The following is a 13,422-nucleotide window of genomic DNA, read 5'->3' on the forward strand; positions in this document are numbered from 1 at the left end:
TTTGCGGCTACGAGGATGGTTTGACAGGAAGGAAGGAAGCGATCGGAAATGAAGGGAGCTTGTGAAGATAAAGGAAGAAATAAACTCCTTCTTTCCTTGTGATTTGCATGCAATTTCCAATTCCACTGGTTTCTTTGATGTTTCCTACCGATCGTTTCTTCATTAACTTTCTATTACAATTCATAAGATTCTTCTTTTTTTTTTATTCTTCTAGATAGATTTGACAGAATATCTGTAATAATTTAACATATGAGATTTATAATTTTATTTATAATTTTTTATTTCTGTTATATCTATAAAGTGTTATATACCTTTTTTTACTTTTCAGAAAATTAAACAAAAGAAAGGTAAAGAAGAAATCTCAAATATCGAAGATTGTTTTTTAGTTAGTTTCGACGATCGCTGAATCGTGATCCGTGTCATCCATTGTTTTTTACCAGGCTATAAGAACAAAGAGGGTAGGTAGACGATTGCGTAGGTGCGTAGAAGCCGTCGTGCTCGGTAACAGGATTACGGAAGGGTGGCTGTGTAAGGGTTGCCACGCCGAGGGGTGCCGACAAGTGGACCGAATAATGTTGTGCGGTACAGGAAGGTGCAAAGTTGGGGCGCATTGCAAATCCAAGCTGAGTGAATATTTCCTTGATTCTATTATCGATGGTTCATTTAGTTTTATTTAAAAATCTGCAATATAAGAAAAAGATTTAGATTAATGGAAGATCCTATAAGATTATCTATTTTTCAGTTTTTGAATCTATATTTTATGTTATATCTATATTGCAAACTAGTATTTATTATAGATTTGAGTTTACTTAGATATTGTTTTATATAATAAAAATCCAAATTCTGATCTGCTCTCTTTTTTACATTTAAGAATGCAAATATATTTGAGAATTATTAAAGTATCTTTTATAAAGATTTTTTGAACGCTATATTACGAGTTATTATCTGATAAAATTTTTACTTTAAATATATTTGTATTCTAACAAAAAATCATATTTTTTATTAATAAAATAACGATAAATCAATAAATAGCATTTCATCATTTATTGTTAATAAAACATGTATTTTTATTGAAATTTTATTGAAAAATGAAATCAAATTTGAAAAAAATTGAAAGAAAGATTTATTAACTCCTCTATCTAAATTTTTGTTCTAAATTCTTCAAATCTTTTTACTGGAATTGTGTATATTCCAAAACATCATAAAATAAATGTCACGCGTCTTTCGCCAAATGACATCATGCATTTAAGAATTAAGAAAAATGTCTGTTCGAACCTCACAATACCCGCAATGCCTCCACCCTCAATGATGTTAACCCTTTTGAATCTTTTTTCGATTCATCGATTATGTACATTAAACCGGCACAAATACATGGTAGGAAGAAAGGTAAGTTTTTTTTTCAATGAAAACAGACCGCCCATTCCGATTCCTGGGCCATTACATATGCCATCCTGTTTCGAGTAGTAATAATAATCGACCGACCGACAGAATTTACTAACAGAGAGAATCGAGTCTCGTTGGCCCTTTGAGCGTGGCGTAATGCGATTCGCAAATCGACCACCGTGCCGATGACTAAAATTATTGTTCCAGAAATTAGGGGTTTGCACCCCTACCTCCCTCTCTGATAACCCGCCTGCGCGGTATGCAGCCACCGAATCGACCAATGACGAATCGACTATCGGGGGTGCATAATATTTAGCTAGTATGCACTCTGTACAAACGTAATACCTGCATACAAATTTTACATTCGGATACGATTTTTTTTTTTTTCTTTCTAATTTCTGGAATTTTATTTTGTAATGGAATATCGAAAGTAACATTATTGCTGCTTCGTTATTCAATAATAAAATTAATTCTAAAAATTGAATCTTAATAATCATAGTCTTAATTTTGAATATCTTATTAGATAAAAATATCTTCAAAAATTGTGATCGTTTTATGGAATAAAATAAGAGGTTTATCGATGTTTCTTTTCTGTTAGGAGTTAGATATATTCGAAACACGTGCGAACTGAAGCAGATTGCTTGGGATTTTAGGATTCGCGATTCCATCGAAATTCCGCGAAACAAGGGGAGAGATTCTACAAAGGTATCTTAACACAATCGCCTACGTTGTTTCTTGTAGATATAATACGAGTATATAGATAGTTTCAAATATCTATTTACAATGTCGATGTAACCACATTTCTTTGTTAATTCATCACAAAGCACGATTTGAGTTCTCAAAATTTTGATATTCATATATCATAAGATACTTTTAATTCAATTTGAAATTTTTTTTTAATGACGATAATTATATCTTACTATTTTATCTAATACGAAACGAACAATGACAATATCTTACTATATTTTCCATAGATATCTATTAATTTCTCCATACGACAAGAATTTATCCTAGTTATATATATTGAACAAATATTACTTTACCAATCGGTTGAAGACTCCATCATATAAAACATCCATTTCTGCTTCAATCTTTTGAATCCTCTTCTATACATGTTCTCATATCTTATCATATCTAAGCAACAAAGAAAAATTTTATTTAAATATTCCTCCAATAATAAATATTTCAATTAATCAGAGATTATTAAACATCCATTTTCACTTCATCCTTATTTTAAATTGTCTTTTACGTATACTCTTGCACATTTCATTACTAAGCTCATATTTCTTATATTTCATTGTGATCTGATGTAATGTAGTTATAAGACTATCAAATGTCCATTTCCATTTCAACTTTATACTTTTGAATCCTCTTCATGTTATGAATCCTCTTCATATCATTATACCTAAATAAGAAAGAAAAATTTTATTCTCATATTTCCTTATTATAACTTGATGTACTTTGCATATATCTTCATCAAACGAATTATTAAATATTCCAATTAGCCAAAGTCGTCTATCAAACATTCATTTCCATTTCATTCTTACACTTTTGAATCGTCCTCTATGCGTGTGTATCGCGAGCAGTTCGGGGGCGACACAGGAAGGGCCACGAAGATCGAGGGCGGAGCACGGACGTAGAAGAATGAAATGATCGAGTTATGCCTGATTGCCGCTTGTTGTTCCAGCTCGATAAACCGGACCCGAGCCACCCGAATTCACCTTGTTCTCCCCAATTTTACCAGTCCACCCTCCACCGTAATCATCTTCCGTGGCTCTGCTCCTTTCCAACGGAACGGACCAGTCGTGGGGATCCAGCAACTTTTCAAGTTAGGCTCCGTGGCAAGGATGGAACATCTCTGGTCGTTTACAAAGCGTGAAGATCATCGCGAAATCGCGAAGTCAGCGGCAGGATCTTTAATGCATAATCGGATTCGAAGCGATTACGTGAGCTTCTGTATACGCCATCGAGATTTCAGAGCTCTCCTTTGAGGACGAGGATGATCAAGGAGGACGATACGGAAGCAGGAGAACGCTTTGATGTCCCACAAGGTTGTTGAAATGGATGTCGGAACTTGATTGATATGGATGGTAATAAATATTTGTATCTCGTTACATCCCGTGTGTTGACGAATCCTCTTGAGATGAGGATATCTGAAAATTTATTAATTTGATGAATCGTGTGTTAAATTTTATTTCAAATTATAATTATTGTTAATAATCAAATATATTCATTCTATTAAGATTTTATGAATTAAAACAATAATAATATATAAGAATGTTCATCAATATAGATTATTTTTGATTTTACCATATAAATTTTCTAGAAATTTTGCAAATTCTACAAATCTTTAATATAACTAGCTAATTGTAATTGGCAAATTGTATACTACATAGAGGATTGGATATAAAACTTTAAATTGGAAGGAACTATAGAAAATATATAAAAATATAATTTTGAACATTCTTATATAGTGATTACACAGTTTAAATATGATTAATTATTCGTACATTATAAAAAATCAGAATGATTTACTGTGAACACGCTGTATTTGCTGGGTAACTAGTTTAAAGCAATAATTAAATAAAGTAAATAAGTATCCTCAAAATTTTTGGCAGAATAAAGTGATCGACTCGCCACTTGTTGGCTTGTATCGGCGAGGTATCCATAAGGGGGTATTTTTGAGACCTCGGTTACCTCCACGTTGTCAACGACGTTTAATTCACCGTGTAACCGTACGCGGGATCGAGTTAACGTTAAGATCAAATTGGATTTGGCGCCGGCGCTGCCCTGGCTAAAACTTAGTCATCCGGCAGGACCCTTCTAATCCATTTATGCTCCTTCGTCCTGGATGCTCCATCGTCTCCGCGACTACGTAGTACCCGTAGTCCAATGAAAGAGAGTGGACCTGAAAGGAAAGGAAAAATGAAAAGAAGAAAGAGATCCTTCTTTTTACTTAATCTTAAAAATAAAAGATTTATCGAGTTTTCTATTAATCGTACATTCCATTTAATTATATAAATGGATCAATTGTATCCAAATTTATACTAATTATACTAATTTTACACCGAATATAAAAATGTGGAATGATCGTATACCTTATGGATTTTAACAAAGTCACGAAAGTAATGATAAATATTTCAATAGTAAGTTACATGACTTTTTTTTCTCTTTTTTTTAAGAAAATATCACGAATAAAAATCAAAGTTTCCAGAAAGGAAGATTTCTCCTCCAACAAAAATTTTTTTCCTCCCGAGTTTCGCGGAAGATGCGAGAAGGCGGATCGTGGAGCGGACGAAGATTATTTCGAGGAAGAAGAGGAGGGAGGTCTACAAACAGGTCGAAGAGGAACACGAGGGGGACACGAGGCGGCAGTTTGTTAGCAGGAGGACCTCGCCTTTTTGCAGCTTGCGCCGTTTGTCGACGACACGGGGTAAACTTTTCGTGAGAGTATCTCGCGGCGGTTCGCGGGGCGTTGCGGAGGCGGCTTGCACGGACGGACACGCCCAGCGTCGCGACGCTTTTATCGATCAACGGCCGTACGCACGCCAACGGCCATTTTACTTTTCCGCCGATGGATACGTGAAAATTCAACCGAGGCCCTGTTACCGTTCGAAACCGTGCGAGGGTGAGGAGGAGAGGGCTGACAGAGATGCGGACGTCCCTTCGTTCTCGCGTTCGTCCCTTCACGTGTTCTCGATGAGGTGAAAATCTATGAAAACAAACACGGTTTAAAAATAATAAATTATATATCTATAGTGGCTTATGAAAAATTATGAAAAATATTTGAACGCTTTTTTTTTTGAATGAAATTTGTTTTTTTTTTTATTAAAATGTCATTATAAAGAAGTGAAATCAATCCTCAAAGTTTTATGCTGCTGATTTTTCTTTTAAATTATAATATTCAGAATTTAGAACTTCACTCTGTTGCAAGAAATTCTTAAATAAAATTATACACAAAACATGAAAAAATGCTAAAACCTTTTGATTTTACACTCCGTCAAAAAATATAATTACTCCATATATCTATTATATATTATATTCGGTATAGCTACATACAAACTTTCTTACCATTAACTTTTTTATCATTATAGATATGTAACTTACTATTTTTAAGTTGTGTACCACGATTCACCGACCTCATCCCAAATCTTCACAGAGTCCTTACGTTGTATCTCGCTTACTACCGATTAACCCTCTAATTAATGAACGTTAACGCGTAATCTTTGGTCCATTCGTTCGCTTCTGCTCCTCATTTTGCAATGTACGAGCTCGGTTGAATCTTCTCGAGTTGGTAGGTACGTGAAACCGGCTTATAGGCTCGTATATCTCTTTATAGGGCCTTATCATATTTATGGGAGCCGGTGGAAGCGTGCGACATGGAAACCGCATCTGTCGGCATGCATATTTTTAAATACCAATTCACCGTACGCGGTTTCACGGCCAAACCGATTTCTTTCCTCTTGAGCGACCCACGTTGCCATTACACACTCGCATCGCTTCGTTTATTTTATCCTCGATAGTCGTGTATTTCCCTTCTCCGATCTGCGGAAGATCGTTTACGAACGACTCAATTCGAAGGTGAAACGCGATGGTCATTGAAGAGGTAGCGGTGATTTAATTGTCACTCGAGAAATTATTATACTTCTATTGGAATGCATTGGAATATTTTGGTATCGTTCTTGAACCTTGAAAATTGGAAAAAATAAAATGTAGATGTTAGTCAAAAAAAGAAAAATAATTTGATAATTTTTAAAAAAAATTTTTATAAAGTTATGAAAATCTGAATTGGATCAAATCTTATAATAATTTTGATATTAAAATTATTCAAACTTATAGTTATAAATATTAATACATATCTATTAATACCTACCTATAATATATATATCCTAATTTTGACTTATATCGATATTTTACAAAAATATTTTATGATAAATAGTAAGTATCCTAACCTCACTTTTCTTTAAATTCTTAATAGGTTCGATATCCGAAAAAAATCCTATTTGACAATTTTCGCTCGAAAAAGCAATCGTATCCTAACGAATCTAGCCAGCCTACGTGGTGAAATGCAAATAAAAGAAAGGTTCGTCTCTCTGATCGAGATGTAACCGATTACACGGATTTTTTCCGCGCGGCACGTTTCTTTCTCGCCCGTATTACACGCGCGCAGGTCGAACATCGGTTCGGTAAGTGGGCACACGGATCCGGGAATGAAACGTGGTGCTCGTTGATTCGAAAGGAATAATCGGATTAAAGGCTGAATACTGGCTGCCGCTGCCGCGGGGTGCAGTTCATTGTGAACGTTGACTCGAGAGGGATGAAACCCAACGTAGCTATGCGGAATACGGGCGGCTACGTTTCCTTTCTCCTACGACAATCGACACAGCGGAGACCCAAGGTCTGACCGAATTCGATTCCGGGGGACTGAACGGCTGCCACGTGGCCCCTATTACATAATATTAGACTTACACCCCCGAACACCCTCTTATTAGGAGAACGTCGGTGAGAGCGGCGACGATTGTGATTTTCTTTCGCGATTCATTCGAATCGCAATCCCACGCGATCATTTCGAGTGTGACGGTATCGATGATGACAATGTGGAATCAGTGGTTTCGTTTTTTGAATTTAGAAAGGGAAATTGAAGATAGACATATATGTATCGTAATTTGTCAATGTTAATTTTTACTTGTTTTGTAAATCGTGTGTAATATAATGAAATTTTTAATTGTAATCCAATTTACGTAAATGTACGTAATTACATAAATATTACGTAATTAATAAAAATATTTTATTAAAGATATTTTTAAGATAATAGATATAAAAGATATAAAAAGTAAAAATGTTTTATTAAAGTTTATTTATGCATCTAGTATTTAGACAGATGTTTCTAATATTATTTTTCACCTGTCATAACCTCAATTACACTTCGTTTACTTCGTTTTATTAAAATTCATATTTAATATATCTATAATATATCTATAATAATCTATATCGAAAAATCTATATTATAATAAAATTAAAAGTTATACCTGTAATATAATATGTTCTTCCTTTATTCTTCAAAAATCTCCAAAACAAAATCGATTTTCCTGTTGTCTTTCCAGCATTCATGTAACTCTTAATTATTCCCTAGCAATTGCACAGTCATTCGTCGAAAAGACAAACTTTGAAAAAAATGTTTAATGTATAAACATTTTTATATAACGATCAATAATAATTGTTTTATTTTTCCATTACGATTTTTATTTATCATACAAAACCATGCAAAAGATGATTCGTTCAATTATTATTGGATGCTCCACGCCTCGGTGTAGAATGTCAATCTATTGACGACGAAAAAAAATTCGGTATTGGTGGTATAGTATATTACAGCATCCATAGATTGTATCGGTCTTTCTCTTGACTAATTATCGCGAACATTATCACCGTGTCGAGACGAAATTCAGCTGAATCATTAATGAGTACAACGGCATTTGAACACTCTGCAGAAACGATTTGTTCCTAGGTGAATTGTGTGAATGAGAAATGTATATGCATACATATCGTCGTAAACCTCGGGACGTTTGATCATACAAACACACAAATTCGAAACGAGATACGCGTACCCTACGCACTTAAACTTGTACTCGTATTTAGTGTCGACTGTGTTTCGGATTAATGATGATTCTCCTTTGTCAAAACAAAGATAGATGGTGCTCGTGGTTACATGTACTATGTAAGATAGGTTAAGGTTTACATATATATGTATTGTTCGTACAATTAGTAAGTGAGATGAATAAATTATAGAAAATGAAGATCATAATCTTGTTTAACATGTGCCATGTAATATAGGATGTTTGAAAGTATGTTTCGATAAAAGTTAATAATGTATGTGAATTTCTTTTTATCTGAATTTGATAAAAATTTTAACTTCTTAATGAGGTTATGAGGTTATGATATAATTAGTGACATTCTCAAAAAGATGCAAACGTGTATTTACAATATTCATTTCCAAAATTTATTATTCATATAAATCATATTTAAAGGTATCAAATAAATAAATAAATCAAGTTCAAATTTTATTTAAGTTCCATATAACTGTTGAGAAATCATTTTTCGACCCATCATAGTGACACGAAGAAAGTTGAACTGTAACTATGAAAACATTAGACTTCGAGCATGACATATCCTTCGGGGTACGGTAAAAAAACTCATGACATTCTCATCCAATGACGAAATGACCCTGTGCTATTACAGGTGAGTAAGAATGATCGGCATCCGCTATCAAAACTGTTTCTTTTATTGTATCGTGATTTTCTTTCTCAAAGATCAATCATTCCCTATACTTCTGATTTCGACGTTCCAATGATCTTATTGCGAACAATTGAACTATTATACTCTGTTTATCTTGAATCTCAGATTCAAATCTAACGAAAATTTTTAAGCTTCCGATGAAAGAATTAACGAATTAATAATAAAATTATCTTTAGATTCATATTATATTACGAATGTTGGAAATTTTAGATTTTTTTTTAAATTCAAATTTCTTTTATTATTTGTATTAACAATGATAATATTTCAATAATTATTTATTTAATAATAATTACAAGTTACAGTCTATATATAACTTTCAAATTATATTTTAAAACATATATGTCTTTTGTTGAGAGACACAGATGTAGATAGACTTTCAAATTCCTGAAGGAGAAAAATATTAAAAAATCTTTTTAGTCTTTCTAAAAAGTACTTAGTCGTGTTAAAAGAGTAACAGAAGATAGAAAGCGCAGAAGTGAAACGGTTGAGGCGAGGTGAAGAGAAGAAAGATGAAAAGAGAGGAATCAAGTAGATAGAGAGAGAAGAGGCAAGAGGGTGGGTTTCGTTAGGTTGGGCGCAGTTTTGATGATAACGAGCGGATTTGCAATCACGACTACATTGTGCAGGATCCTGCTGTTAGCTAACTTGAAGAGGGATGAAACTCAGATGGGCTGAGATCACAGAGCAGGAAGCTGAGAGCGCGAGGATGAGAGATACGTTGGGGAAGCTGCTACAGTCGCGTATATACTCCTTTTGAGTCCCTCGTTCCATCCTGTTCCTTCTTCGACTTTACCATGCTTCTCTGAAAGTGGAAATCCCGAAATTACAGGACTATACCGTAGTGATACAGTTGCAGGCCTCTGTACTACCTGTACATAAATATCTCGCGAAATTTCCGGTTGTGAAGCAATTCCTCGAATTCGCGCAGACGTGCCGTGGATATGCTAACGAAGGTTAACGATACGGTTACTGGCTAATGAACTCGACTAGTATTGAAAAGTGCTCTTTTTAAAATTTTTATATTTACGAGATTTTTTTCCCATTTTTCGAAACATTGTTAGTTTATTATGTTGATGATACTTCATTATTGACGAAATAATGTTTATATGTAGTATTAATAAAATATTAAAATTCTGTTATAAATATTATTTTGTAACGAGTTTTCTGTTAAAAAACTGTTAAAAAAGTTCGAGAATCGTAAATATTTCCACTTCATTAAATTAAAACTACAAAATGCTTTATACTTCAGCCAATATAAGACTAGGTCGAGGCTAGGTTTATCAGTGTTCCCTTTAAATTCAAGTGTTCCATGTGAAGGTATCCAAGAAAGAAAGTCGGTTATGGTGTGGTCGGATTTTGACAACAGTGCGTGTTTGCACAGCAGGTGGTTACCAATGCGAGTGACATGTCAGACTGCTTTTTCGAATTTGTATTCTTTTATAAGGTATCGAGGGCTGTATGCGACAATGTATCTCCTCGATTTTGAATGTGAACAGGTCTCTGCGACCACTTTTATCATGATAATTCCACTTGGACGTTGGAAAATTTCTCGAAAAATGTTTGAAAAGAAACCGCAAGTTTTGGACTCTTTCCCAGCATGTTGAATATTCGGTAGAAAATGGGAAACTTTTTAAACATGATTTACATTTGCTCATTTCTCACGATTTTCACTTTTTTATTTTGTCAATGTTGTTTATATTATCATTACAATATCATTTACATTGTTAATTTACAAAAGAATATTCGATTAATAAAGTATAAATAATTACATTTGAAAATAAAACTTGAGAGTTACTTTCAAAAATATTTTTTGCAAATGGATATTACGTTCCACAGTACTTTCAACACTATATTTATTAATGAAAAATAACTTTTAAAGTTTTTTATTTTTATTCTCTATTCGCATCGATTCATAATGGTAATTAAACATTTTTTTTCAGAAATTACTATACTGTATATAAAACTTTGTTTATAATATATCCATAAAAATTATCTTAGAATATTTTCTCGATAGTCTTGAAAAAATTAAGATTAAAATTATATGATATATATATATATATATATAATAATTATCGTGATAAACGATGTACGCACTTATTATTTACGTCTCTAAGGAGAAAGAGACATCGATCGCGGAACAGGATTCTCGATAGTATCGATTAATGCGACGGTTGTCCCCTTAGTAAGAATCGGCATCGCTGGAACCCCGTGGTTCCTTTTTGAAGAATCCTCCGCGTGTCCTCGCGAGGTAGAGACCTTTGTTCGTTTTCGGTCCCACTAGCGGAATAATTCGACCGCCATTTTTCTCGCTTTATGCCGGGTAAGCGTTACTAATGGCCCGTATCCTGCCGATCGCGGGTACGACGGCCCCTGTTGCTTCTTCTCGCACGCGTAAACGTCATTTACACACTTAACCTATACGTCCGTATCGCGTTGCGTTTACAAGCATGCGCACACGCGCCTACGATGATATTAACAAATAGAAGGCGTATCGCGATTCCATTGAAAACATATAACGCGCATTTATCTTGAAAATATTAGATACATCTTGGAGACTGGAGGAATGTGACGATAAATGAAGAGAATTCGTTTCTTGTTCCTTTGATACTTTTAGAAGAAAGAGATATTGAAAATGATCAGTATTTGTGATCTGTACATCTATGTTAGAATTAATAATAAATATGAACATAAATACTGATTGAAGTCTCTTTATTACATACATCAATACTTAACATATTCCTTACTGCCGTTTCTAAGGAAAATTTTTAGGTTAGTATTATACTCTTTGCAATATGAAAAAAATAAAAAAAATTTAATGAGTAAATGTAATTGCTTTTTAAATTATGCATAACCATTTTGAATAAAAATTTCATCAAAAATTAATAAGTAATATCCATCGAAAGAAAAAGGATATATGTGGTAGCAAACATGTTAAAAAATTAAAAGTCTAATGAACGTAATCCAAACGTACTAATTCCATTTCTATCGATGCCTTTCTTCCTTTTTAAGGCATATAATTCTAGAAACAGTGGATTTTACGGATGCACAGGCACGACGAGCGCACATCGATAGGATGGCAATAAAAGGACAGTAGATAGGGTCGAAAATCCGTTTGACAGTTTTCCTCGGGTTCTGAAACCGAAAAAGAAATTCATATTCATTTTAGGTGTGGGCGTATATGAATCTAGGATCTCGTATATATACGTCTATGTATCTACTCGCATCATTTCGATAGAAGAGGATGATGCAGGGGAGAGGGATATAGCAGTGATAAAAGGCGTTAGTCCATTCGAGAATGATTTATGTGTCGGCGGAGCAGAAATACAAACAGGTGCTCGAACCTCTTCGAGAACCCAAACTCATCGAAAATAAAAAGGAACGGAGGGAATATAAAATATATATCCACACGTAAATATAATATGCTGGAAGGGGATAGTGGACCGTCTGAGGGTAAACCGTAACTAAACGCTTAACCGAGTCACAAGTTTTGACCTTGCTTTAGAGAACAGAAGTTTTTTAATCATAGATACTATTTTGATCTAGTGTTTTTTTTTCTGTGGCTAGAGACTTTATAAATTTATAAAATAAATTATAAAATATTTATTAATTATATATTACTTATGAGATAATAATTAGAGATTCTTTTTCTCTATGGTTATAGATATAAATTATATGTTGAGACATATGATAAACTGACAATTATATTAAAATTGTTTATCGAAAGCAATAAAATGATTATCGAAAACAAAATCGTTTATCGAAAACAATAAAATTATTCTTTTTCCTGCTCGAAGTGATTTGCATGATTCATGAATTGTGTAATTTCCAATACGTGACATTTAATATATATTATCGATTATTGAAAAAAAACTTTATGAGCATGATTGATGGATAATTTTTCGAAGAATACACGTAATCACTTGATTGTCACATGCAAATGTTAATGTTTCAGGAAATCGAGGAGGTATTGATTATGTATATTTAACGGAATAATCAACATAAAGGCGGAATGATATCAATGCCTACATGAATTTTTTTTAAAATATACTTTCTTAACTATAAACATGATAAGTAATTAAACATAAATAATTTATAAAAAAAATGACTGATTGCAACTATAAAGAATTTCTAAAATAGTATTAATAAAAATTGAGATTAAATATAATACAAGACCAATAAAGAAAAAAAGAAAATATTTCTCAAACGAACGAAAAAAAAAACAAACAGAAAAAACGCGATTCTTAAAATTCTAAAAAGAAACAAATAATCCTATGCTAAAATGAATAAAAAAAAGTGAAAAGAATGGAAAGAAATGTAAACTATAGATATGAGAAAACTTCATAAGAAAATGTAAGAGAATTTCAAAGACGATGACGAAAGGAGAAGGGAAGAAATAGAAAGTGAGAGATGGAATCAAAAGAAAGAAAGAAAAGAAAATAAAATAGGAAGAGTTGACACCGCTACGAGAAACACGTTGCCCGCAGAAATTCCATTCCCGTGTGATTCGCTTCCAGAGAATCGCGATTGCCCCCACTCTATCAACCTCGGAACTTTACGATAGCAGGGGTTCCAGTGGAGCGCACGGAACATGGGCGTGTTCTAATAGGCGGAGCTTCGTTCTCGTTTCAGAAGTCTTCGTCTTGAAAAGCATCATTTCTGTGCCACCTAGCGCCACGAACAACCCCGAATCGAGTCACGCAACACGAATCCCCTCCACGTGCAGTGTCTCGTACACATACTCAAATC

The sequence above is a fragment of the Apis laboriosa genome, unplaced genomic scaffold (assembly GCF_014066325.1).
Source record: "Apis laboriosa isolate Shangri-la unplaced genomic scaffold, ASM1406632v1 scaffold112_cov148, whole genome shotgun sequence".
Classification (NCBI taxonomy): domain Eukaryota; kingdom Metazoa; phylum Arthropoda; class Insecta; order Hymenoptera; family Apidae; genus Apis; species Apis laboriosa.